The sequence below is a fragment of the Plectropomus leopardus genome, chromosome 16 (genome assembly GCF_026936395.1).
Source record: "Plectropomus leopardus strain MGB_pleo_1.0 chromosome 16, ASM2693639v1, whole genome shotgun sequence".
NCBI classification, from domain to species: Eukaryota; Metazoa; Chordata; class Actinopteri; order Perciformes; family Serranidae; genus Plectropomus; species Plectropomus leopardus.
In genome coordinates, this window is record NC_142191.1 from 20,135,210 (window position 1) to 20,161,497 (window position 26,288).

General features: G+C 40.3%; 1 protein-coding gene across 3 annotated transcripts in view; it reads right to left on the bottom strand.

Moving 5' to 3' along the window:
• The window catches only part of sipa1l1 (signal-induced proliferation-associated 1 like 1), a 111,687-nt gene extending 86,056 nt beyond the window's left edge, over positions 1 to 25,631 (bottom strand). For 2 of the 3 annotated variants that reach the window (XM_088089213.1, XM_088089212.1), the window contains exons 1-2: positions 25,372 to 25,628; positions 12,624 to 12,784 (exon numbers count right to left, since the gene is read on the bottom strand). The gene's annotated coding sequence lies outside the window, so the exon portion shown is untranslated. Of the gene's footprint in view, positions 1 to 12,623; positions 12,785 to 25,371 lie in introns of all 3 variants that reach the window. The other variant, XM_088089214.1, reaches the window with a different exon arrangement.
• Positions 25,632 to 26,288: the final 657 nt, after the last annotated feature.

Consider the following 26,288-nt stretch of genomic DNA (forward strand, 5'->3'; position numbering starts at 1 on the left):
TGTTTATTTGTGTACACATAATAACAGATGAAGTTGTACATAATTGCTAGCTAGAACATTCATCTTTGCAAACGGATCTAAATCTGTGTTTCTTAACAATATGATCTGATTTCTATCCTACCATTTTAAATCAAATGAATTATGATTAACTTCGTTTGTCTACAATCGTGTTATTTCAAAGGACATAAAGTCAGGAGTCAATGATAGTCAGAGATGTGTACCAATTTACCAACCACACACACATACATTTGGCAAGAACAGCTCTTAAACAAGGCATAGGGAAAAATATGCAGCTCTAACATAAAGGTAAGAGAGAGCCAAGTGTACGCTAATGCTTTTAATCCTGACATCCGAAGACACATGCCCACGTCTTACAGCAATTAGCCTAGAGTTTTGTTCTCGCTCTTTTCTTTATTGTGCTGACAGTCCAAACAATCTCAAAGCACCAGACATAGTCCCAGGTAGCATCATTAACAGGCAAAGCCAAAAAACAACATCCACGTTCTGTGGGTGTACAGCTTAAGTTGACAGAACAACTTCCCAGAGGAGATGGTCAACTGTAAATAAAGGCATAAACACATCCATGACTTTGAAAACAGAAAGATAGCTCTTTGATTGAAGGTGTAGTTCCTGCTTTGAATATTTGGAAGTAAAGCAGCTAAACATGATGACAGCAGAGGTCTACTAGAACTAATTCAAGTCAAACCCGTGATGTACGGCACAATGCAAAACAAATATTGTTATGCACTTAACCAAAGGTGGTTCTATTTATGACAAATATTTAGTTTGGCAAATATTCAAAGCTATTTTTTACATAAACTCTAGCAACAGATACTGTCTGTATATGGCTATAGTTTGCTACAGCAGACTATGCATGAGCCATGAAACTAAACAGCAGTGATCCCAAACCACATTTTTGTTTTTATTCCAACTAAACTCAATGGCAGCTAGGGTTGGGTACTGCTCAAATTTAAACCAATACTGGTACCCTTGCCCTTAATTCAGTACCAGTACCCAGGGTTACCCACACATTCATTTATTTGTGGCGCACTGTCATAACATCAGCACCCGCTGCAACATGTAGATTTTCTGGGGTTGGAGCACACTGTCTCTTGTGTGTGAGTGGCAGAGCATACCCTGGGCACACACAGAGCAGCAGAGTGCCAAGCACACTGAATGTGACAGTGAACCACTTGTTAGTGTACGCAGCTTCAATGAAGTTTGTTATTTGAACCTTCTTTAAATGAAACAGGCTGCATTCCAGTGAAAACTAGACACACCATGGTCCTGCTGAGTCTTACCACAGCAGCAGAGGAAAGTTTGCTTTCAATTACCTCTGCAGCCGCTGCTCCTCTTATCCATCAATCTGATCAGCATGATCCGAGCACAGACTGATGAAAGGAAGTCTTGAATGTGATAATCAAAGAGTTTGTTTCTCAATTAACCACCCCGCAACTCAAACTCATGAAACTGCAGCTAATGAAAGAAAAAGGATTGAGGTTCTGCTTGTGTTGCGTTCACGAACCTGGAAAAACCTCACAGTTTAGAAAGAGGACACAGAATGTTTGCAAAAAAAATAATAATTCTGCGTGTATTTAACTCCCCTCCACCCCCTCCACAGCCGTCATCAAGTGCTGCCACGCATAAAATCTATGTCTGTGGGTAACACTGGGTACCTGAACCTGTAATTCCCTATGGTACACAATGAAACCCTTTTTTTGGTAGTATACTTTCTTTGAAAAAAATGAAATGAATCACATACATCACAATTTGCTGTGAAAGTATTTTGAAAAAATCAGTTCACATTCGTAAGTACAAATCCCACTCATTTATGAAGTCAACAGCCTGGTCCTGCAAATATTTCAAAATAAAATGCCTCATGTCAGCAACTAATGGGAATCTGTCAACAGAGACGCTGTTAGAGGGCTTTAAGTTTGAAATGGGAACAGGGAAGATTGAGTACAACAGACATCTTTGTATTTCCTCATCTCTGTGGCAGAGAGAGACTTTTAAAGTGTAGTAAAAGGTGGTATAGAGTCAATATAATCATCAAAACACCATTTTCACCGTCTATTTCTGCTGACAACTGCGCACAGCACGCGGAAAAAAATCAGCAAGCCACCGTTTCTCAAGATGTGCCGCGGCTGACAAGCAGCTGAGACGCACCTGACAAGCGCTGCTCAGGCAGGCAGTGTGGATGCTCTAACCTGTTTACACGGGCGCCGCTGCTAAACGCTTTGTGTCGAGTTAATATTTCAGGCCACTGTGACCTTCAATGATGCACCAGGTCAAAGCACACTACAGAACACGATTAATCAGCGTTAATTCTTTCAATGCATTATTATTTCTGTGACTGATTAATCAAAATTAACGTGTATTTTGACAGCCCTACCAAAAAGTCATTCTCCCTGCGAAGCTCTGTTTCCAGCCTCTAAGCCCTGGGGCTGGTTTACAGGCTATGGGGCACTTCGCACCACTTCTGCCTCTTGTCCAGTGTTCTCATCCAAATGCACTCTGAGGTACCAACATTTGGCACCGATTCATTAAACATGAGTCGGTACTCAGTAGTTCAGACGTCATCCAGGTGGTATCCTTAAAAGTTTAGAGTATGTACCCAATCCTAATAGCAACCAGTTTAAAAGAGTAATTAATCACAAATGGGTAGAAAGTGATGGTGCAGGGTGTAACTTGGCATTGATATGCCTCTCAAAGGCACCTGTTTGGAGACCACTGGGGTAGAAAATCTGTACTTGTATTGATTAGGCCTAAACCAGCTGAGAGGCAAATGGATGTAATGCAATCGGTCACAAGACGAGGAGGCAGATTGACAAGTGCATGTTTAATGGCCGTGAGAAACAGTGTGCATGGGTTCCTGGGTAATCGTTGTTGTAAGAGATGGGAGAGGGACAGGGCTGTAGACAGCAAGCCCTGTGACACTTTGACAGATGTGAGGCTTTGCACCTCTCAAAGGGGCAAAACAGAGAAAAGGCCTTTAAATAAAAGGCGGACTGCTAAGCTTTCTGTGCAGTGCCCCCTGCTCCGCGGCTCACAACCAAAGAAAGGGTCAAGCCGTTGCTTGACTACAGGCATCTGGGGTTTTTACTGGCAAAACAAAACAATTAAGTCTGGGGGGCTGGATCTTCCTAAGGTCCACCTTTCTCTTTCTTGCGATCATCACTCTAAAACCTCTACTACTCTTCATTTCTCTCTACCCTCAGCCTTTTCCCTCTATACAGATCAAATGTCTCCATTTTTCATTTTTTCTTTTCTACTTCTAACTGCCAAAACTCATCTTTTGATCTTTCATCAAACTTCCTTCCCCTGCGTATCTCTAACTCCCTGCCTTATCTCTATCAGGTGTTGCTGCTATCCATGTATCTCTTTGTATTTTTTTTTGACCATCTCACTCTCTCTCCCAATCTCCCACTGTAGCCCACCTCCTCAATTCATCCCATTCATTTGAGTTGATTTATGATTTGATTTAAATATAACAATATTTTTTGAACTTTACTAACATATTACTTTATTTAACTTTATACTTTACTTTATTTAACATTATAACAGTATTTTATTAAACTTCATTATGACAGTAGTTTATGTAGCTTTTTTTTATGGCAGTAGCTACTTTATTTGTAACTGTAGTTCATTTAATGATTTTGTATTTTAGAAGTTTATAGTAGTTTTGAGGAGATTTCAAAATATCAAGATATATATTGTGTATTGCGACATAGCCTAAAAATATCCTGATATTATTTTGCTGTTACACCACCTCATCAGTCTGTATATAACATAGGAGTGCAGAATGGGGGGCCAGAGTTTAAGCCGCCATGAGAGGTGGTAACAGCGCTGAAACAGTCTCTGTATCAACAGGACAGCCTGTGGGACGGTATCCACGGTCAGCGTGGGTGTGACGTTTTGACAGCATGTTTTGTGTGCAACCCACTGTGGGATTAGTTAGCGGCATACTCAAAAAAGAAGAACAGCGGCTGAAAACGTCCACAAATTGGATAAATACTGAGGTCAGGGATCTCCTTATCCTTCAAGCACAGGATAAGATCAGCTACCACATGCCAGGGACAGAAAATGACAAATTTCGGCATTGTTATTGTTTCGAAAATGCTAGTGACTTGTATGTCGTACAGTATGTCAAAATAGAGGCCGAGCATGTTATCTTGAACGTCTCTTGTTCTGCGATGCCAACATGCTGTCTAAAATCACACAATGGAGCAGCATGATACTGTTATTGTGTAGTTTTGTGTAAAAATGCAAACTTCGTAGCAGCCCTATAGCATGAGCTCTCTGTAAAAAGGGCCTAAGTATCACATGCCATACTTCAAATCTGAATGTATTGCACTGCCATAACAAAAATGTAATAATCTGACCTTGAAAATGTTCACTTTTTCCCCCCAATTACATTTTCATCAATACAACAAGCATACCAGAAATACCTACATAAACTCAAAGTTTTTCTTACAAAACATCATGAGCTGAACCTCATATTTTTTAGTTTGGATATTTCCTTTGGATAAAACACATCACAAATTGCCATACAACACAAACAGATCACAGCCGACAGTCCTGCTTACATTTCTTTTAATGGTTTTAGTCCCCTAATGGCTGATGTGTACACAGGAGTTTGAGTTTCAGCCCTTGTTTGTTCAAAACAAACTTCTAGTTCATGGAAAATCTGAGTTTGTCTGTCTTGTTGTAATGCCGTATCAGAGAAACAGAGTTCAGGATAAAACACAGACGCCTCTTCCATTAATTACAGAGGTCTGGGAGGGCAACATGACAAGCTTTTAATGATAGTGACTCTGGTACAGACTTTTAAATAGAGCTTGCAGGGCGACAGGCCCCTTCCTGAAAGACACCTGCAGCGAATTATTCAGTCTTTATTCAAGGTTTATGCCACTTGCAGAGTCTACCAAATGAAACACATGAGCCCTCTGGGGAAATTGACAGTAACTGAGTCTTTGCAGAGGTTCCTGTCCACAATCTCTGTGTAACACATTGACAATATGAGGGGAGAAGATAGTACAAGTGGTGTAAGCTGCCTTCTTTTGACAACACATGATGAAAGGATACTTCCTCTTGGTGCATTGCTCCACTGAAGAGTGGCTGTGGGGATAAAAGAGCGCTACAGAAGGAAGCTTTAGTTGTAAAAAAAAAAAAAAAAAAAAAAGGCTTCTAATTACTGTTGTTAGAGCCCTGCATTATCATTACCCTCCAAGGTTTCTGACAACACAACAACTGTGCTGCTATGGCAACACAGTGCCGGAAGAGATGATGATGGTGCTGCCGTCTCTCGATTTGCCAGTTCAGTCTGTTCAGTGTCAATCTGGTTACTGACCTGTGCCCTAATGCCGAACCCACTCTGATGAGCGCAGGTGGACTCATCAGTCGGCTTGGCTGCCACCGCTTCACCCATAGGCTAAACAACACAGCACAGCTGGGTTCATCCGATATTATGTAACGCAGCAGCACCACCCCCGCAGGCCCTGTTCACACTACCCCTCTCCTCCTACTCCGCCTCCCACTAGTGCACCATTGGCCATTTGCGGGCAGAGGTGCTTTGTGAGACAAGAGTGCTCCAGCTCTGACACAACCTGTAGGGCTATTTATGGAGGATTCAGCTTTGGAAAATACATGTAAGATAAAGCCAGTGCAAAGGGATGCTTTGACTCGCAGCTCATGTCCCCCCTGATTAATTCAACTGGAAAAAACATAAGGTAGCCTGTGTGGTAGGGCTGCACAATAAATCAAATATCAATCACTATTTTGGCTTTCCACAATTAAATGAACATGATCGACTGCGATATTGGCGTTTAAAATGTGTCCTCCGCTCTAAAAAAAACCCTGCTGCACATCAAACCAAGCGCTTCCTAAACTAACAGCCAGCCTCCACTTTTGAAGAGCTGCCATGCCGTTACATGCGCACCCTGCTGCGGCATTCTGTGAAAAACTTTCCTGAATTATGCGACTGCAGATGGCAAGACAAAAATCATCTGTCATTAACCCCCATCATCCGTTTTAGTATTTCGGATTAAGGAGAGGACTAATCACATTCAGAGAGAGAATAAGCCCTGTGTCTGCACCACAAAGCAACTCAACTAACTTGTTAAACCACCTGAAAAAACAAGAAGAATAACTAACATTACCAGGCTGTTATCATTAGTCAACTTAGACATTCATAATAAAAGCCGTACCGCAGTGGAACTGAGCAGATACATATGCATGGGAGATGCAATGAATTCAGGTAAAGAGGAACTTTATTTGAAGTCTTATTTTGAAGTCCTGTTTTGAGGACTGAGCAGGACTCTGTTGATTTTAATTTGGTTAAAAAGTTTTGGTACTATTTTATGTATATTTTGCGAGGAGGTGCACTGACTTCATTTAAAAAAGAACCTTATTTGAGTCTTATTTTGATGCATATTTTAGTAGGCTACTTTACCAGGACTGCAGTATTACATATAAGTAAAAGTGTTGCAATGTTTTAAATCATTTTTATTGAACTGTCACATTTAAGTAATGTGAAAGTGCAATTCAATAGATAATTGAACTTTGTCTATTTATCTATTGTCAATTTACTTCTACATTTTAGTCTGTTTCATTATTATTATTTTGAACATATTTAATAATTATTTTAACTTGTGATTGTGTATTCTGTTATTACTATTATCATTTTCTTTCTTTTTTTATTTAATTATTTATATATTTCTATTTATAGATTTTATCCTGCCTCTGGTGTTTCCTCATTTTCTGGTTTTAATGAGTACTCCTAATTTTTAGTGCCTTACTTTAGTTGCATTTCTTAAGTTGTATGTCTTTTTGTAAAAATGTGCTTAAAAACAATGAATAATCATAAGGAATAATCATGATCTAAATATTGATCAAAATAATATTGATTATCATTCTGGCAATAATCCTGTGGGGCATATACTACCCTATTCTGTAGTTTAACATAGTAACTGCTTTAAATTCCTAAAATGTGTGTTTAGATTTCAGGGTTGTATCCATCATTGATCCCACCAGTGCTTCTGCCTTTACTTCTTGGAAACAAATTTTGTTACTAAGCAATACTTGCCAAAAGTGGAATAGCACCCGTTGCCTGGCAACATTAGCTTATTGAATCTCATATCAGGAAGCAACGAGAACCCAGTGGTGCTTTGAGCTACAACCCTCTAGATACTCTTTTCATCTCGGGTACAGACTGTGATGTCCAACTACAATCATGCTATTCAAGTCATCTGATATCCCATTAAATCTCGACACCTGGCCTCTCATAATCATTGATATAATCCTACATGCAGGCAAAAACTGGATACATATGAATTAATGGCACAAAAGTATCCTCGTGACAGTTACTCAGGTCCATTGTTTATTTTGTAAAGGTCTGTTCTTTAACTCTCACTGCAAAGAAAAAAGGCCATTTCTTTCACACCAGTATGTCGATGATGAGACCATAAAATAGAGAAAGCGAGGGAGGCAGGCTGAAGGGAGTCCCTTCATTTCAACCTCTCCTCAGCCGTGGCCATTTTCCCCCAAGTGCTTTATAACATGCGAAAGGGCTTCAGGCAGTCTCTTCATTAAAAACAACCCTGTGGGCCCTTGTTGCAGACACTTTACTTCTAAACTAGCCTGCTGTCATTAGAAAGAACCGCTAGGGCTGTCAACTTTCCTCCCATGCGCCAGTTGCTTCTTAATGAAAAACAGTGGCTTGCTTAAGCTCGCATGTCTCACATCCATAAACCACTGATCGAACCGTCCTCCTCGCAGCTGGAAGGACCCAGCGGAGGCATTAGCTAGAAGCTGTCAGAACGCCACTGGAATGGATCAAAGCTCCGTGTGGTAAATCGCCTCCGATGACCATTTAAAGCACTCTAATGCCAAAGAGCTGCCCGCTCAATTTGAGCGACTGGGTAACAAAGCAGCAACAGTCTGTGTCTTTGGTGATAGGCAGAAGAGAGAAATGCAAAGGAAGCAGGTGTGAGAGGAGAAGGAGGTGGGGAGGTTTTCTGATAGACAAGGTCACCATCACTTGCTCCCCGAGTCTAGAGTTATTCAAGCAGGACTGAGGGATGACAGCAGGTTACTTGTAGGGCTGCAATTAACAATTATTTTCATTATCAATTAATTTGTTGTATATTTTCTCCATTAATCTTTTTGTTTAATTAATGTTAAAAAACAGGGAAAAGAAACTCCCATCACAATTTGTCAGAGCACAAAATGACTTCAAATTGCTCTTTTTGTCTGAATGACAGCCCAAAAAACAAGGATATTCAGTTTACTATCATGTGACAAAATCAGCTAAATCAAACATTTGAGGAGCCGTGAGAGGATCTCCACCAGCGGCATATGCCAAGTGGCCAGTAAGACCTGATGGGAGAAACAAAACCGTAAGTGCCAGAGGAAGAGAGGAGGAGAGTCGGCATCAAGGCGAGGCTGACTCGACTTGGACTGAAAGCTGGTCCTCTGCCAAGCTTTCTTCTGCCTAATGTCCGGTCGCAAGAAAATTAAATGGATGAGATGTGACTGAGGCTCACTCAGCAACAGGGAATCAGAGACTGCTCTTCACAGAGACATGGTTAACCCCTAACATCCCAGATCAAGCTGTTGAACAGGATGGGCAGACCTTGTTCAGAGCCAACAGGACACAAGACTCTGATGCAAAGTCAAAAATTGCTCTGCAGGAATTGTATAATGCCAACAGCAGCAATATGCTCAAACAACGGGATGGAATTTTTATAGTAGCTGGTGATTTTAATCAACTCATCCTTTAATTCCAAAGATGTAGCAGGATCAAGGACAAATTATAATTTCATTTTTTAAGCTTTGCTTAAAAAATGACTAATAAATCTACCTTGTACCTTGTACCTTGATTTGAAATGCATCCCCACAGTTCACTAAGTCAATGGAGCACTGGACTTAAAAGAAAGGCCTCTTGTATTTCACATCATTTTGTGTCTTTTCTTATAAATTAACCAATTAGTTACTGGTTAATTAGTGTGGCGCTATAGAAAGTAAAATTAACCAAAGCTGAAATCACAGATCGAGACAATACACTGCAATACAGGCCATCTTTACTCTGAGTGAGTTTTTGTGATTGGAGATGAAAGCATAAATTAGATTTTCCCTCAGTTTACAGGCTATCTGAGCAAAAGTTCAGCAGGGTCAGTGAGGTCGGCACTACATTCACTAACTGACACCAGGAACAAAGCCCATTGGAGTTGGCAGGTCTGCGACAACATAACCCCAGTGTGTGTAGCCCAACAATTCCAATTCTGCTTGTCCAAATAATCATTAACCAGTTCAGCCCTGAGTAAATATTTTAAGAACCTCTGTAAACTAGAATGTTAATACACACCTCAGAGATGGCCACGTAAACACACAAATGTAGTGTAAGGTGGGGGAGGTTTGGGCTGTGTGGCAGGCAGATTTCATTGTTCTTCAGCATGTTGAGCTTAGATGAAGTTGAAAACAATGAGGTCATCCCTATTGTGTACACACTGCATTCTCACACATTCTGCTGCATGCCATTGCACACCCATGGCCCGACTAAAAGCATGATGGGATGAGCCCAGTGAAAGACTCACACACTTTCACCAAACATTTGCTCTTTACAAAGCCATGAACCTGAAATCCATTAAACCCCAGAATGGAAACTCCACTCTGACTCTCAAGGCCATCACCTTACATGCCAAAACACTCCCCTTCTTGGATGAGCTCAGTGAGCGGAGAGGTTGCATGGAGCACCACAGATCATGACAGACCACTTTCCTGTTTTGGTTTCTGCTTCCACCACCTGCAAGCCAGATGTTGTCAGCCTGGGCATTGTGACCTCATTTTTCTGGTTTCAAAGAAAATCATCTCAAGGTCTTCTTGCTCCAGTCCAATTTTTGTAGCCTAGTTTATGTTTGTTTGGGGAATATGTACTGATATCAACAGAATAAGCCCTTTTTTTGATTGAAGGAAAATTCATCAATAACTTAAATGTCATATTGTTTAATCAACGAACAATGCCAAAACTGACTAGTTAAAAGTTTCTAAAAAAAAAAAATACACTTATGGCTTTTTGTTTGATGTCACTGTAAATTGGATGCCTATGAGTTTTTAAGAAGCAATATGAGGCCTGAGTTTCAGTGCAAACAGATATTTTCTAGACTCAATCACAATTTTTGTTACGACCCCCCCCCACACACACACACATCACTTTCATGACTCATTTGGTTAGTTTTTAGTCACCTTAAAAAAGTCCACCAAAAAAAAAAAATCAGTTTTAGTGTATGCTACATTTAGACTATTTTTAAGGCTTTACATTGTCCACAGACAGCCCTTTCCAATGGGAAACTGTAGCTGTTACCTCAAAGCCACAAGACATCATTGACAAAAGCAGCAAATTTACTTCGCAGAACATGTGAGTTGCTGGTATACAACTGCCTTGACTGATTAGTGTCTAACGTTAAGTGGAGAAAATTTGCATTTGTTGAATCGTAGTTGATAAAATGATTTGCAAACCAGTTGCGGGAGTCTGGATGAATTAGCGGACATTATTCTCTTTATGGAGTGTTTTGCTACTTTTGCTATCTAGCAATTTGTCCAGCTGACAGCTGTCAGCTGACATTAGCCAGCTAAAACAACAATATCACAACGTATTTCACATGTAAGCGTTTCCTTAGTGATTTTATTAGCGCTGTGGATCCTTGAATTTGTTAATTAGACCATGAAAAAGCATAAACATCAGATAGGTCATACCACTGTGTTTAACTACCTTTAAATGTCACATTTACAGCTAAAAATAATAACAGACATAAACAAGTTCGTAATTATCACATATGTCCACAACTTAAATGTCTTGCCAGTTTTCTACCAGAAGTGATTGTTGTCCTAAGTGCAACAGCATAGTGGTGTGGTTCACAGAATAAACTATCAATCCCTTTGACAAATAATTCAAATGACAATAAATAACACAATATATCCCAAGCCTAATAACAACTGCAACAAAAAGAGCATCATGTCCGGCTCCTACCAAAGTGTTAGTGAGGAATTCACTGCTATCAGCATTATCTCTGGCTTTGTGTCAGTACATGGATCTGCGAAGCAGGAAGACTGTCGAGGGTTCAGCCAAAAGCTGCTGCTGCTGCTGCTCTCAGTGCATCAGGATGGATTTATGTGTTTACCTCCCCTGGCACAATCTAGGACCTCCTTGGAACCCACAAATCCGAGCAAGACGGCTTTCATTACGAGGGATCCACCAGAGCGCTTTTCTCCTTGGCACAATGAGCGACTGCTGGAGCCTTATTCAACTTTTTTTAGTGAAATGACATCAATGAAAATATGCCTCGATTTTCTTTGTTTACCAAATGTAACTTTTTTTTACAGCGGTCTTTAATCCAGATGCATGCTGTTTTTTACAATAAAATGTTTAAACCAGCATGTGATCAGCCAAGTAGTGGATATGCTTTATACTGAACTTGATATTACGATGCAAACATTTAACACACAGAGATGTAACCATTAGTGACCCCTAAGACAGAGAAGTAGCTGCAACCAGCGTGACTGCTAGCAAGCTGGCAACATCTGAGCTCAAGCAAGAAACATCCATACATCAATTTGTTACTTGCCCTGTTCAAGGTCACAGGAGGCTAGAACATTGACTATGCATGCCACACATTTTCACTGCATGCTGGGGTGTGTTAAAACCCAATTCACATCAACATTTAATATATATAAAGTCTTGTTGCCAGCACTGTCAATCAAATGTGACTAAACCACATCCAAAAGTAATTTCAGTCTGATGAGGCAGCTCTGCTTCATCAGTTTTGAGAAATGAGCTCTTGATGTCTTGATAAATAATATGTGTTGTTTTTTTTTATTTCAAAAGTTAACTTGATTTCTGTTTATTTGGTCCTAAATATCAAATTTTATGTAGAAATTACATTTGAAACCAAGTTTTCAGGGTCTTTAAAAACTAAGCCCTGATCAGATCCCCATCTATCACAGGATGACATTCATCCACAATGGTAATCATAGTTGTCAGCATCTTTCTGTATTTTTTAGTATTACTTAACAGGTGCTGTTTAAAGACTCTAAGGAGAACAGCCTACAAATTTGGTTTAAAAACAGCTCTTTTAAACTGTCCATTTATAAGCTTTGACAAATTCCCTTTTCACAACTGACATTTTTAAGTGTCTCAAGGACTTAACCACATCTCTCCCTTAAATGTGTGTTCCAGTATCTTAACACAACCCCTCCCAGGCAGCTGCATTACCAGAAACATCAACATGGCCACAAGATTATCTGTTTGGTTTGCTGTGGCTCAGTGGGACATTAAAGCCAGGGAAGAGAACTCAAACTGACAGTGAAATCACAGAGACTGTCAATTACAGCGCACTTAATGAATCAATTCCAAGGACGGGAAACAACTCAAAAGCCTGTTGACTTTAAAGCCAGATTTTCTCTCTGAACCACTTCTTCATGCTGTGGCGGCTCTGCAATGTGTGCTATGACATAGAAGAAGACAACATCCCTTATATCTCCTTCATCACATGAAAGGGCAGCTGCTTAAAAAGTTTGTGACAGTTTTTTTTCACTGCATGCAGTATTTTATCAAAAAGTAAACTTACTGCCAAGAGATGACAGTTTTCCCAACTTCAAGTAGTAACGGTTTCCTTGAGATCAGAGAGGGGACCCCATCCAGCAGTGGTGAACAATGACCAGGATGCGTCTTCCTTTAATCCTGTTCCTACTTGTGTGACTGTCTTCAGACGAGGTTTTCTTCCTAAAGCTGCATATGAGAAAAACAGGAGTCTGTTCAGGAAATTGCATATTTTACAAGACACAGTCAGTTGAACACCTAAAAATTGGTCAGGACTGCACTTGACAAAACAAGAATTACTGCCTCACGGTTGTATGCCTCCAGCATCCAGTCAAGTTGCAGTTTACATCCACATCTGTCCAGACTCATGAAATAGTTCATTCCCTTCCGACTTTTTTTCATACGCTAGTTTTAGAAATTGTTGTGGGCTGAAGTACCAAATTTTAAGACAGCTTTATTAGCGATTTGGGATGCATGTTGCAGTTTTTTTTGGTTGGTTGGTTTTATTTTGTTTGTAATAAAATAGCTGAAGCAAGTGAAAAATGCAGATAAAGTTGCAATGCTTGGGCTATTATTATTGTGAGCATTCAGTGTTCCAACAAAGTTATAAACAGTGAACTTTGACCTATGACCACAAAATCTAATCAGTTCATTCTTGATTCCCTCGAGGCGTTCCTGAGATATCACGTTAACAATAAAGGGACTGACGGACAGACGGAGAAAAAGTAAAAGGAAAGAAACCTCGAAACTGAATTGCAATTGCTTGACTATGCTTATCCAGCCTATATTAGCAAAACAATACGTATCATATAGAGTCTGCTGCATTAATCAGTAATAAACATGGTCAGAGTCTAGAGAACATCCAGAGGGCAGGAGTGGTATTTTTCCAAACTGTACTCCCTGTTTTATGGAATACAATTAACCATGATCTGATTTTGTAGTTTATATCACAGTAATTCAGGCATCAAATTGAGTGGATGTCTCATGCCATCCGAATGCTTGGATGCCAACACAGTCCCACGAGGATGGGTCAAATGTTCTAGGGGCATGTGGGTGATAAAAACTGGCCATGCTCCTTGGTGTAACTGGATTATTCTGGAAAGCATTTTAGCCAATGCAGAAATATAGTTAATGATTCGTAATTAACACCACTTTGCCTGGACATGCTGTGTAAGGTGAAGTGCAACACCAGCAGGCCTTCTGAATATAAGCAGCCTTTTAACATATAGTTACACAACCACAGCTTAAAGCCTGGATCTTCTAATACAATTAGCTGAAAATACGATTATTGGTTAAGGCTACAGGGTCACCTCTCCAAACAGAGGTCCTTTTTTTGTTTGTCTGAATACATTTCTTTTAACATTAACAAAATCCTAACTAAAATCTTTCATTGCACCTCACAGAGCTCAATTTGCTGGTAGCACACAAATACCCACCTATATATTGCAGAGAATAAAACATCTCATTGGCCTTGCAAAATTATTTCAGTTGAAGATTCATTCATCATAAAAAAATACTGACAAGAATGTCAAAAAACAGAGCATTTAGGGCTCCACTTAAGAAAAATCTTGTGTGTTTCCATCTGAAGGGGAATGGTTAAAACTTCCAATTACGGAGCTTCGTCAGGTAAAATCTATCACATGATAAGAGTGCTTTAATCTCTTAACAGTTTGTCCTTCACAGAACGCAAACATTCTTCATTATCATTCATATTATTCTCCTCTCAGTGTCTTATAAAGCAAAAATGTATGCCCATCTGGCTGAAGCTTTGCCCACTGTTTGGCTCCAGAATTTGCTCCTGGTGCCAATTTACCAATCAATTTAGGTGGACCTGGATTTAGCGTGCAATGTGATGGATTATTTGACATTGTTGCCATGGTTTCAACTGTTTGCATTTATAATGACTGTCACTGTTGCTCTTTCTGTATTAACTTTCCCTTAACTATGCCCAAACATTGGCTATCCAGTATTATACATCCTCAAAATGTGATGTTGAAATGTTAACTCCACAAAGAGTTGGTGTCGGTTTAAGTGTTGAATTTTCTAAAAGTAATTTTGAACTCAGTTTTCCAAAAGATATTGAGGTCAACACAGATGAGATCCTGTTATTTTTTTCATGTTAGGGCTATAGGTAAAGGCTTGTATAAAACCATGATGTTGTCTCTCCTGTACACACACAGTTTCAGGCCTTAATCTTAACCTCTTCTAAAGTGATTTTTGAAAACTGCGGTTACTGTCCATCCGAGGGCACGTGTAAAACATCATCTCCTCAATTCATCCGTGCCCATTGTTGCTTTGTTTAATGAGCATATTTTCTAAAAAAAAAAAAATAACAACACCAGCAAGACTACTGGTTTGCTAATATTTTGTGAGCAATGCTTGATCTTAGGACTACTTGAAATTTTAATTTAGTATTGCTGCACCACTTAATGGTCAGAGGGATCAGCTCTAGAAATTCCAGTTTTGGATCTGGCTCTGGGATAATTTCCAGAGTGGGATTGTAGTTGATGAGGAATGGAAGGAAAACTTTCACAAGTCTGATGCATCAATCGTGCGTTTGCGTGAGCTCAACGTTGACGAGATCTCCAGTGGTAGGTTTTGAAAATTGTATTGTTAGCTTGTGCACCAGGTATCACAGTATTACAGAATGATAATCACTATTTTTACTATTATTACTACAGTCAGAATGACCCTTGAAACAGAAGGGTTGGAACTGGATGAACAAATGCTTTATCACTATAATTAAGACGTGAAGCAATATTTTTTAATGACAGGATGGTTAAAAATTCTCCCTTTTGAAAATGTCTAAAATAAATGTGAGACTCTCTGTCCAGTTGCATTTTTATCAATATTGTAGATAAGCAAATGAGCACTGTTGATAATTGTCATCTTTCATATCATGGTATATCTTAAAACTATTATATCACTGCAACCCTGTGTGCTTTCCTACCTTTGTGATGACAGGAGACTGTTGATTACAGCTAACACCGGTGGGCTTTTAGGGTCAATTTTGCATTCTAGTGTGGATGGAGATATTTGTACAACAAAGGTCTCACAAGCACATTTTCTTTTATCTTTGTTTTTAAAGGAGGTGAAAAAATCTGCTTTCAAAATATCTGCATACACGCAAACAGGGCCTAAAGCATGTTTGGTAATGAGCAGAGGAACACTTGTGTATTCGAAGTGATGATGCATTATGTTCTGTCAAACTACAGGGATGTCTTTCAGGGTGGTGCTTCACTGTAAATATGTACAGGCAAGGTTGGTTACACGGTCTTTTAAACTGTCTATATTTCACAAAGACAAAAAAACAATCCCAAAACAGAGAGATACTGTGTAAGATTTTCCCGGGCCCTTAGCTGATACCAAGTAAGTTGCAAGTATTGACAAATCCAGGAAGATAAACTGCTCTCAAAACATTAAGTAACACAGATTGCACTAGAATTTACCTGATGACATTTAAAGAACATTTGAGAAACATAAAAATATTCAGAAAACATATTGGCAAAACTGTTTTAAGAATTTGCAACACATGGAATATGTTACAGTTAATTCTAGAATGAAGAACAGGGCTAAGTTACCAACTATTAATCCAATATGAGCCAGTAGCTCCAAGTTTTATGAGAAATTGAATCTAGTTCCAGACTGACAACAATCTAATTGCATTCTCATCACATCCTTTCTCATCGAGTGTTGAAATAGCTTTGTAATTTCCTGACAAACAGCTTGCATAAATTTCAGGTTGCAGCTCCACACACACACACACCAATTTTCCCAAAATGGCACAGGAGAGACAGCAACAATTAACAAACCCAACAAGGTCAGAATAAGCACTTCTATCAGTAATACCAGCCCCAGCAGCCAACAGTAGGAACATCCTTTTAGTCATCCAGCAAGACAAAATTGAGAGCTCTGTCTGCATGAAAACAGATGGCAAGGCAGTTGGTGGGAATTTCAGCGATGCTCCCATACATGTTTTGGGGATAAGATTTACAGTTCTCGTGCACAGTCGCGTTCTTGCGATGTCATCATGGTGTCGAAGAGAGGAGGAATTGAGGACATTTTGATGCAGATTAATGAACACATGTTCCACCTGCACTTGACTTTTCAAACCAGACAGTTGCCATGTTGTGACTGTTCTCCTACTTCTGTAAAATATTTATATCAGAGCACAGAATCGTAAACAACATCACTGATTCCCATTAATAACCAAGACGATGGCGGGCCGCCATAGTCTAATTTGTCCCGCCATAGTCTCAGCGGAGCTGGACTGTTAATTAGGAGCAGTATTAAAACACTGTTGGGTAATTTATAGCGCAGTAGCGGCAGAGAGGAGCAGCAGACCGTCATTAAAAATTAAACTAAACATTCTGCTGGGCCTAAAACTCTCTTTCACTTCCAAAAATCTGCAAATATTTTCTCTTATCCATTGATCTGATCAGCTCTGAACATATTAACAGATCAATTATCCACCTCACGAGTAACATACAGCCGGCAGAGGAGATAAAAAGAACTTCACCTGCTGCGCTGCATTCATGGACCCACAAAAAACTTTGGATATTAGTGAGACCACAGAATGCATGAAAATACCTGTAAGTTGATGACTGCCTTTTGCAATATTTGTAGTTAATATTGACCACAGTCATTCTGCAGACATTTAGTTTTGGGTGTTTTTTTTTATGAATACATAGTTAACTCAACAACATGCATTTTACTACATGTTTTAGCTTCTCTGAGATTAAAGGGGCTCTGTGCAAAATCACAGCATATGAGTTATCTGTACATGATTCTCAACATACAGGTGGCTGTGTAGGCAGATAGCAGCTAACGGTGCTAGCTCTAGGGCTGTAGCTGACTCAGAATTATGCCAGTCTTATCGGATTTGGCCGTTCGATACAAATATTCAACGATTTCTTTTGTTCTCTAAACAAACTTTTAGTTGATCGGGCTCCGCGGGATGTTCGGTGTGACAGCAGCATTCACATCATATTGTAAACAAGCTAAACACACTAACATCAGCTCGTAAATGTGCAACATTTCTTGCTGAGACTAGATATCGATCAAAAGCCAGAGACTGTATTGTATTTAGTTGCTGTGAGCTGTAAATGTACAACTTCTAAGCAGAAAGTGTTGCCTCACCTGTGTTGCTCATGGTGCTGCTGCCTGCATGCCCACAGCCCCAAAAGAGTTACATGAAGGTCAAGAGCACCCACTCCACAGCAAAATCTGGGGACCTAAACATCCCCGGAAATAGTCTACACAGCACACTGACTAGCAAAAAACGAAAAGAAAAAAAGACTGCTGGACTTGAAGCAATCTCATTTGACTGAGGGTCTTCAACTGATGATTCGAATCTCTGACTTTCAAGCTGCAGCCTTAGCTAACTCCATAAACAGCACTTAACAACAGTGAAAGTGCTGACAGAGTTAACAGTGTTAACAGGTGGGAATTGCAAGGTGGGCCCAAAGCTTCAGAAAAAACGCCTTCTCAATACCTGCTGTAACTGCCAAATGAGTGGCATTCTACAATTATTTTATAGCATAGTATACAAATATTTATCATCTCTCGAAACTGAGCATTGTCAGACCTACATTAAATCCAAGGCCAGGAGCAGAATCATGAAGTCAGATGGAAAGTCATTCAGTCAGTTAGTTGAATCATTCACACTATTCTCAAACACGGTTCATTCTGGATCAATGCATCGGCCTTGACAGGGTCTGAGGCCACATGAAGGAAAAAACAGGCAGAATAAAATTCCCAATTGGGTGTTTTGCCTGCAGCAGGAATGAAATCAATTTCGTTGATATTTCTAAAAGATTTTGGATTTACACTCAACATAAATAAGTTGAAGGGAAAGGGTTGAGGGCTTCAAATAGTAAACCTCAAAGGTCCAGCTAAATAAGCCTGCTGTCCTCAGGCAGACGGTTCTCAATGTTGTTATACCCTTAATAGGCTTTAAGAGACAAGCAGGAGTATTTCATGTTTTTAATACAAGCCACTTTTGCATTACAATGTGGAGCCATCAAATTTGCTCATATTGTCAATACTTGTTTTGGGAGATACCCTGAAACCAAACTTAAAACCTGCCAAGTACCAAATGTGGGTAGATTTTCTGTTTAGCGAGTAAATCTTGGAATGCTATCCACCACTCTGGCGGGTAAATGTTTGTACCAAAATAGTCAAGTAATAAAAAAAAAATGCAGAATGTCTCCACTGGGTTTTGGTGTCATTTACGAGTGTGTCGTTTCTGTCCTCTGCTGTCTGTGTCAGAAATCGACACATATGCTGACACACACACACCAATAGTGTTTAAAGAGTTACTAAAGCTCCCAACCACGTTTTTTAGTTGAACAGCTATATAGATATTTAGTAGTGTTATTGATTGATTCCCATCCTGATCTTGACATTTAAGTGAAAGTATTAAAATTCTACCTGTTGTGATATAAATATGTGTAGTGACTGCTCTCCAAAGCTTGGAAACTGGCTATTGCAAATTGAAGTTAGTCACTGGCTAATCCTGGTACCAGGAGCCTGCTTTCATCACCAACCAAGCCCCCAGTCGCCGCCCTTTAATAAACTGATTAGTCTGTGTGTGTGCGGAGGGCAGGGAGGTGCTGTGGATAGAGATGTGGCGCATTTGGATGACTGGGTGTGTCTAAGCCCTTTCCCAGCTCTGCCCAATTTTGAGACTGTTTTCACACTCCAGGGAAGAGGCACTCTTCAGAAGTGGCCAAAAGTGGGGATTGTAGTTATTCTTTAATGTCTAAACAGTGCTGTGAAATTTAAAAAAAAAAAACAAAAACATGTCAAGTTCCAATTATAATAACACATTTTCCCAACCCCAAAAGTCCCTCTGTTTTTATTCCTTTAAGGTAACTAATAAAAATAACAATAACTGTGTACTGTTAACTATTATACAGGGAAACCATGATATTTTCTGAGGCAGATATCATACTGTGCAGATTTCATACAGTTGCAACCCTATTTGGAGATAAAGGAGTTGTAAGAGGCTGACTGCAGTATGATGCTGAGGCTGTGTTGATGAGTTGTTCTGTGTGTCACCAATATGCCAAAGACAAAAATAGAAACAACTCATTTTGCTCTGGCTTCTTCTTTATGTTTGTATTCAACTGACGCCTTACTACCTCAATGAAAGGTACTGAGACAAATGTATGCCAACTGTGTAGAAAAGGGCAATTCATCATTTTGGCCAGTAAAAAATATGCCTGGAATTTTTTCAGCATTCATCATTGGTTCCCTTTGCCGGCGAGTCAAAAAGCTTATTTCGGTCACTGCAGATACCCAACTTGAGATATCCTGATTGATATGTGGAATGTGGGGAGATCTAATAGATTTTGTCCAAAAGTGACAAATATTACACATAGTCTTTTCATATGTATGTAAAAGTATACATTTGGCTGGTGTTAAATGTCCACCTTGGCTTGTAGCATTATAAGAATTATGAATGCTGGCTAATGCTGAAAGTATTAAAGCATGGTTATAATATCCAGGCTGCCCCCCCCGCTCTCAGGGCTCTCCATCTGTACAGTATGTTCCTTCTGTTTACTTCTGCATGGATTAGCCTGCTTAGTCATTGTTTCATGATGTTTTTATAGATTTTTTGCTCATCTGTCACAACTGAAATCTGGGCCTTTTTTTTAATCCACACTGCTTTCATGTACCATAATCCACTCATACAGCCCTAATTAAGAAGTTATTTCTGCAGACAGCGGGGAGAAAATGGAGAAAGAGAAAGGGATCCCATACAGGGAAAATTTAGCTTTTAAGTCCCCTCACCTCAGGTGGAACGGCTAAAATTAACTGGCTCTTCTTGTGCCCTCTCTTTCCTTCCTCTGGCTGCTATGAAAGACCCTGACACAGCCCAATGAAAGCCTCAACAGGGTTTCCGATTTATTCTGTGCAAAAGACTGTGGATCAAAAGAGATCTGCAATTTCACATATCAGAGAAAACACCGCAAGGGCTGTTTGTTAAGTGAAAACAATATGCTGGCTTGCACTTCAAATGTGTCAGAGCACACAGACCTAGCCTTTCTAACAACACTGCCCTCAAAGTCTTCAGGGATAAAATATTTTAAAATACTTTTTAGATTTTACAGTCTTACTAAAATAGCCAGACATGCCCAACTATCTACAGAATCAGAGTTCCCAGACATTTTTAGGGACAAAATTTCAAAACTTTTCCATGACTTTTCAAGGACCCATAATAAAAGAAACAATTTCCTGCCCCACTTTTCTGCCTTTCCATGATGCAAATACATCACAGTTTTTTAAAAGAGATCATGCCATGGCTCAATATTTTTTTTACATTCTCATTATTTATTATGCACGACACATTGCCATGATTTTTCCAAAACTTTCAAGGATTTTTACTACTTCCATGACTTTTCCAGGCCTAGAAAATGTTATTGTGAAATTCCGTGACTTCTCCAGGTTTTCCATGACTGTAGGCATGCTACATGTCTTGTCTGTAATATGAAATTTGCTTAAAATGGTCAGTGTGTCTTTCAGTGTATGCTATTTTATTGTTTTTACTGAGGATTTTATGGTGTCTTTAATATTTGGAGCACTGGACCAAATGAATTACCCTGTGTGGGATAATGAATCTGAATCTGCTGATTAGCTGGCATAGCATCTTAGAGCCATCCTGGACCGATTCTGTTGCTGCAATCGCAGTTGGCAATGATGTATTTAAGATAGCACTCTTGAAAGAGATGTTATGTTAAGGTTAAGGTAAAAAATCTGCACAGTAATTGAATGAGAAGGCCACTTTTCAATTCTCTATGCAGGAAAACCCTGATTTGCCAGAGCCTAGTAGTTTTATTAAATCATCCTGCCCTGCAGTGTGATATTTTCACTGTTAACGAGTATTTCTTCCTCTGGTATTTCTCAAGAGACAGCCCACCCCAAGACCTTAAACAGAGGGAACTCACATTCCAATCTCCAGCATGCAGAGAGACAGCGGAGAAAGGGAGGGAGACAGACACACGGAGAAAAGGAGAAATGAAGACCAGGGAGAGGGAGGGGGAGTGAGAGAAAGAGAGAAGGATAGATAAGGTTAGGGATGTGGACAGAAATGATGAGAATGTCAGAGTCTTGACATGCTTTCCACAACAGGAAGGAAGCAAGACGAGAGGAAAAGGCACTGTCAGTGATGGGAGAGGGAGGAGGGAAACGTGGGAGGTGGAGAGTAAAGAAGTAGCGTCAGAAGTGAGACAGAAGGGGAGGACGACGCAGAAATGCGAGAAAGTTGTCTGGCAAAGGCGAGGGGGGGGGGCATAGTGAAGCTAGAGTGGGGAATCATAAACAGGTAAGACCCCATTTTTAGCTCCTGTCAGCACAAGCAAGCCCCAGGGAGTGTGCCAGGCTCTGATGCAAAGTTTACACAGTGGCCAAAAGTGAAATTACACCATCCAGGTCCATCACGAGATAGAAAGACTTTTCCCAATTGACTTACATTGGAAAACAGATGTCTGTAAACCAGTGGCTACGTTTTCATGAGTGTCAAAACTTTGCAAAACGACTAATTTCACTATCTAGATTCAAGCCATCCAGTTCGATAACATTTGGAAAGTCGAAAAGAGCTGCATGATTATATTTTTTAGACTGCCATTCAAGCTAACGAAGCACTAAACTGGAAGTCGCTTCGCCGGTGTTGTTGATGTTACCCACTCGGACACACTCGGTCACAGTAAGTCTCTAGTGCCCAAACCTCATCAGCCCATAGATCTGGGTATTTTATACCACAAAAAATAGCTTACTTTGTTTCATGCACCACTGAGCAGCTCTCATTGGAATCAATAAGACCCCGCCTCCATGCTGTATCCAGACTTTCTTAATATATTTCTTAATATATATATCCAGAATTTCTTAATATATACTTTCTTAATATTCCCCCATTATTCTGAAATTGACAGTCTTATGAATTTGTTACAGGTCATGTAAACAGCATATACTGTTTAAATATTCCAAATTACACTTCTTTCCCAAATTTTACATTTTTCAACTAAGACATGTGGGATATGCCAGTAATATTCAGTTTTTGGAGCATTATTTGGGCATGTACACAGCCAATTTGGAATATGAGTCTCAACTGTGTTCTTTTGACCCCAATTTGCGACACATGGCCTGTTGTCTGTTTACAGTCAGCTCTGTGCATTGTCAAGGATACATTGTACACAAACCAACTCGCCAACAGTTTGCAAAGCTGTGAGGTAGAAATGCATGCAAAAGAAAATCCCACAGTTCTGGTCGGACAGAGAAACACTCCCGCTTTTAAAGCCTTTTTAAAGACAGATATCAACAGGTTTTTGGATATGTGCAAATATTGCAGCACCGACCTTTTCAAGAAGGTGAATGAAGGAGAGAAGGGGGTTCAACAAATCTGCCACTGATAGAAAATGTTTAAAAAAAATCTTATTTTGATGCAAAAAGGCAAAAGGCCTTCAGCTTTTCTACTTCTCCATGTTATGATGTGATAAATGGCGTATTAGGGCACATTAATCAGAGTATGCACGGATGCAAGTAAAGGGGAGTGTTAGTGGAATATTCCTTTTCATTAGACATGCAAACATTTTAGTGGGAATATTGTCCTTTTTGGAATAAGGGCAAAAACCACACTATTTTGTGCATGTAAACGTACTCAATGAAAGTGCAAGCTGGCCAGCTATGAGATTGAAATGTCCTCTTTTTCCTGACTTTGCATTTGCCAGATTTCTCTCTGTGTGCACTGCCAAAAGCCTTGTCTGTTCCAGATAGGCCTAGGCTACACATGAGAGGATTTTTGAAAGAGTGACCACATCGCGATCACAGTGCATCTGATACAAATTTAAAGCTAAAGATTTTGCTTGCAAGGCCCTGGGAAAATCTTCATTTGAAACTCCCAATAAGAGCCCCTACTGTGCTTACATTTGAGCAGGCTGAAGCCCTTCCGGAGACAAGTTTTTAGCCAACTCCAGCTGTTTAATCCAGGAACACCTAGAGGCTGCTCTACATCCCAAAAGCCCTTTGATAGTCTTGCCGCTGCCCATCAGCAGCCCTGACATGTTTCCCTTTCTTTTTCTCCCACCTCTTCCTTAATTCCGCAGCTACATGTGTTACAGAACATGTGCGCCTCCACCTACACACTCAATCTCTCAATAGCCTACTTAATATTGTAAATGCAACACAGCCCCCAGATCTGCTCAGCCTTGGCATTCACAAGCACTGACAAGGGAGGGCTGATGGCATGAGATGTTCACACATGGGAGTTTTTTGGGAGGTGGGGGGGTTGACACAGCGGCTGCAGCAAGCAAAGCAAAGTGGACAAAGCAATTGAAATGCTGTCTCCAGGAGAGAATATATCTCTAATGCTGCTGTTGTGTTTCAAGTTGAGAATCTGACCCAGCCCGGCCACCCGATGAATAGAGATGAGATCTCTTTGACGTGTCCATTTAGGACTTGTCAAAGGAGGAAGCAGTGTGTTTCTGTGTGCGTGTTTAAGCCCCCTGGGAGGCTGAAGCTGGTAGCCTGGGGGCTAACTCCACAGGTTGAGATGGCAGCAATAACACAAGACAGAGCAGCTACGGGGGGGCCGCACTTTCAATGAAAATCCCTCTCAGGGTGTCATTAGGGCAGAGGAGCACTCTGAGAAACTAACAAACTTGCATACAAGCTCACATTAGTGTGTCTTGTCTTAAATGACCTAAAACATTATTGAATTTTACAGAATAATTTATAATTCTCCGGGTAAATCATCTGATGATCAAAAGCTTTCTGGCACCTTCATCACTTAAATGTAGCACTGTTACATCACTACTCAAATCTGACTAGACTACACAGACGGCCATTTTGATTAATGAGACTGGTTTTGACAGAGCACTGGGTGGAAATGATGCTTTAACTTGATATGTGATTCCATGCAAGTTCCCAGGCATTGCTTTCTTCAGTAAGAGATCATGCAAAACATTTTAATAACCCTAAAGTCTGTTTTGCAGAGAAAGAATTGATAAACTTTTACTGCAAAAAAAAGAAACAGTCGCACTTCACTGAAGGATTTCTATGTGCATCCACACCTACAGAGATTTGGTGAAGCACTGCAAATGTCCAAACAACCCGTGCAAACGACAGCAATGCATGACAACAAACTGCACTGCAATACTTCAGAGAAAAGAGAGGGCTTCTTCACCAGATGTATGACAAGATATTTCTGGTCACTGTGGTTGTGTCATCGGTCACAAGTTAAAAAAAAAAAAAAGATGGACAGCGAGGTTGAGATGGACAGGAAACCCACAACTGCAGCTAGCCATCCCAATTATACAGCAGCCACGCAGGGACTAAACCAAACAGCAATTACCTTTATCTGATGGTGATTTTGCAGGGTTTCCTGTTTCTTTAAGAGCAACTGTGACAAACGTTAAATTTTAAACGGTGTGGGGTCTCATTAAAAAACATTTATTGTGAAAATCGCAATGTTTAATTAGCTAAAATACCGCTAAGTTAATCAGATGTTAGCAAGAAATAAAGGCGGTGCACGAGCCGTGACACACCACAGAGCAACGCTACTATCATTACCCGACTGCTAACTAAACTTTACAGTGTAGTTTTCCCTCTGAAACGATACCTTGAATGTTTATATGAATCACAAACGTTTGCGCAATTGTTTAAATGGACAAATATCGACTAAACCGCCAACAACTTGACTGTTAAGCCCAAACTAACGGTGTTGATATCGCCTGTGTGTCAGTGGGAAGACCAACGGGAGGAGAGAGCGCACTCACCTTTATTAATTTCCACCTTGTCGGCGTTTTCCGAGAGGAAAAATAACGTTTTCGCTGGTCAGTCACCGGCACACACACACCGTCAGAGCCGGTAGAGATAAAACGAAGCTGCTGTAAAGACTTGGCAGCAGAAAACCCTCTGAATCTCTTCACCTTTGTTGTTGTCCGTGCACTCTGCCGACCGCCTCTCGGTTTGTTCAAATCAGAAGTTCATCCAAAGTTGCAGCGGTTCGCTCCGCCTCGCGACGACGATGAGGTCACCGCCTCTCTCTCAAACTCCTCTGGGCTATACTCTCGCGAGACGAAGCAAGAACCGTGGTACTCGCATGGGGCGCAATCTCGCGAGAGCGGGACAGAAACTGCGAACGGGCACATTGCTGGTGAAAGGATGGGGGAAGTGAGGGAGAGCGTTGCTCTGGCAACAGAGTCGGACGGGCTTCTCAGCAACAGCTTTTCTCCTCAAGCAACTGGTGTTTGTGTGGCAGGTTTCACTGTGATGATGAACACTGCACATAATGAAACCCCAGTAGCTGGAATTGCATCATCTGTTGCAGATTGCATCCAGGTATGATGAATTGACAGCCATCAGGAGCCATATAGCCCATCTGAAAGATGTGTTGTTGGGAAATTTGGGCCCCTTGACAAAATAACATGACATCATTATAAACCACAGTAATAATATATAGCACAGCTGTGGAGACAGTAAGTCAGTATAAGTATTTGGGCACCGTCTTTGGGCGACAAACTGACTTTTGAGGTCAACACTGACTACATCTGCAAAAAGGCCAATCAGAGACTGTTCTTTTTGAGGAAATTAAGGAATTTTTAATGTCGATAGATTGCATGTAGAGGGCAAAGGTCTTTTTGGCAAACCATGCAAAGTTTAGACCCCGGCCTCAGCTGTTGGGTTTTTAAAC